Raw genomic sequence first — 3,052 nt, 5'->3', positions numbered from 1 at the left:
GGGAGTTACGGTAATTTTAATTAGTCTTATATGTGGATGACATATTGATCATTACGGATGATTTAAGACTTTTGGAGTATTATAATACATCTTTAATATCTGGATTTATGAAGATAAATCCACATGATATTGGCGTCAATAAGAAGTCTTACGTTGATAAGATTCATGACTAGTTCAATTAAATTGGACATATTTGATTGATTCCATTTGCTTCCTTCATTGGGATCAATTAAATGAGTAATGATGTATAACACTTCATATACTTTGAGTATGATGAATTGTTTTCAAAATCAAATTTAAGTAATCTTTACCAAGTAAGCCATAAAGATTACCCTTAAGTGCTTGCAGAAGCATTAAGGAAGTAAAGCCAAGTGTTTATGATGCAATTTTGTGTAAGGGTATTACACAAGTGACAATTGACAATTGAGATTACACATGGTTTCTGACAAAACCATAATCAAAACACATTAGGATGGTTAAGATACCATTGTGGCTATGTTAATTGAGAAGTAGATTTTCTAGAATCGTTCTAGGCAATAAAGAACAATGAGAAATGGTTACAACGGAAATTGAGTACACTTGCAATCATGAGATGTGCAAGAAGGATGAGTCCCGCACACTGTGAAAACAGTGGGAGCTATTCTTAGGCTAGAGGGCCTATGTCTTGATTGGATCTCGACACGTACTCAGAAAGTTTTGTAATGCAAATGTATACATTACAAAGGAAAACGAGTATGTAGTAAGGTTGAGTAAGGTACAAGAAATTGATAAAACCTACTAACCAAAGCCTTCTCAAAGGCTAAACATGATGAGTCATGTCATTTCAATTGAATTGAAATGAACAACTACGTACAAGATCAAATTAGATTATAGAACATGAAATAGTAATCAGGCATTGACTATTCATATGTGATAATCGCATTTGTCGTTCGAGTTTTACTTTAAAACTCTTTTATTATACTTTGTTACATCCAAACGGGTTGTAGAGACAATGTTGAACCCCGTTAAAGTGAACCCGGATTAACATATTATTAGCCCATAGTCGCTTGTATGAGGTGACGTCTCGAAGTGACTAGAGTGTGATGCGATTGATGGCAAGTTCAAGTGCCATAGAGTCATGTGAGATGACTAGTCGATCACATAGGCAGACTGTTAGGAACACCTTGTCGGGCCTTATGACCGCTTATAGAGTTCTGACAATTTATATAGCCTGGTGGTGGCGAGAGCTACTATAGTATTCTAATGAGTCGATTCTTTTGACTAAAGACTGTTCGCCTAAGATGGCACAGTTTCAGATTAACTTTGATTTGTGTTACTACGACCTTCGTAAATGGGGTCAAATGGGCATATTTTGGGTTATGATGGCTGTGGCTAGTCGAAGGGAATGAGTGCGATAGGAATTGTCCATCCCCTTGTCAGGGTTAAAACAATATCCCAGGGCCACTTGAGGAGTAATGAACTGGAAATGCGTGGCCACGCTCGGAAGGTATCCAGAGTGGATAAATCCGGTCAAACAGTTATTCTCCAGATCGAGGAAACCACTCTCGATATGATCACTTGCAAGTACGACCTGAAAGACACCTTGCATTGAGTGGGAGATAGTAATAGGACAAGAGAATTGGTGACGCACACTTGTCGAGGACAAGTGGGAGATTGTTGGGAAATGTGTCCTCAACAATAGTGCGATCACATGATTTAAATATCATTATTAAATCTCATTTTAAGAATACATGTGGGATGTAATATTTTACAGTCAACTGGTCCACACATATCGGTAATGATTGGCCGACTAGAGTTTGACATTACTGTCGTGCGACGGTGGTGATCAGTTGATCCCCTTAGGTCATACCTATAGGGAAATACTCTTAATTGATTATTTAATTAATCGTATACCGATACGAGTTAATTAAATTGCTTAAAATTGACGGATGATTTTGTGAGTATAATTCACGTATCTTATTATGATTAAATAAGACACGGTCTAAGTAATCGAATTGTTTTATTACTTAGATGAAATTATTGTTTACAGAAACAAATTGAAACAGAATGAATAATTTATTATAAATGCAAGATGTTGTGATTTATAAATTGGTAAACCATTTTGGTACTAGTAATTGTGAATTACTATGTTAATTTTTATAAGTGACATATTTTGTTAATATGTTGATTTTTAATGGTTAAAAATACATTTTATAAATAAGATGTCATGAAATGTGTCACATGTGACATATTGACAAAAACACAAATAAAATGGACTCATCCATTTTATGTGTGTATACCAAATAGAGGAGTATTAGGATAGAATTGTGTTGATTATTTTGTAAGTGGAAAACACAATTATAATGCCTACATCTAGCCTTGCATGCATTGCCTTTTCTTGGGAAGAAAAGGAGAGCATGCATTGGGTCTTCTCCCTTCCCCATTTCCGGTTTTGCCAAGAGAAAAGAGCAAAAATTTTTGCTTAATTTTTCCACTCCAACACTACATGAAAACTAGTGTGTATTATTCATTCAACACATCTAAAACAAATGTATTTTAGAGAGATAAAATTACTACAAATTCCTCTCCTCTTGGCCGAAAATTCAAGAGCACAAAAACCATATTGGGTCAATTTTTAGTAAGATTATTATTATTCTAGATCTAATAATATTAATCTATTAAGAGATTCCTTGGGTATATGCTTTTGGGAGGGATTCTATATTTGAATCCTTGTTCTTCCATTTGGAGAGCTCAAGAACTAGTAAGGTAGGTGACCTTACTAGTGCCCAAATATCCGAAACATGCAATGTAAGGAACCGATTTCTTCTCTTAAATATTAATGTTTGCATGCATAAGATCCACCATTTAATTTTATGACAAATTAAATTAAAACATATATGAATATGTCTAGTATATAGATCTACTTTTCCATCAATCGGTATCATGAGCCATGGTTGTTTGCATGCAAATCGGTTAAAAGTTTTTCCGAGTTATAAGAATAACATATAAAACTTGTATAATTTGTGTTATTATGATATATCACGAAATTAATTTATGCATGTTAAAATTTCTG

The sequence above is a fragment of the Silene latifolia genome, chromosome 6 (genome assembly GCF_048544455.1).
Source record: "Silene latifolia isolate original U9 population chromosome 6, ASM4854445v1, whole genome shotgun sequence".
In the NCBI taxonomy this organism is placed as follows: domain Eukaryota; kingdom Viridiplantae; phylum Streptophyta; class Magnoliopsida; order Caryophyllales; family Caryophyllaceae; genus Silene; species Silene latifolia.
Note: the sequence above shows the minus strand (reverse complement) of the source record.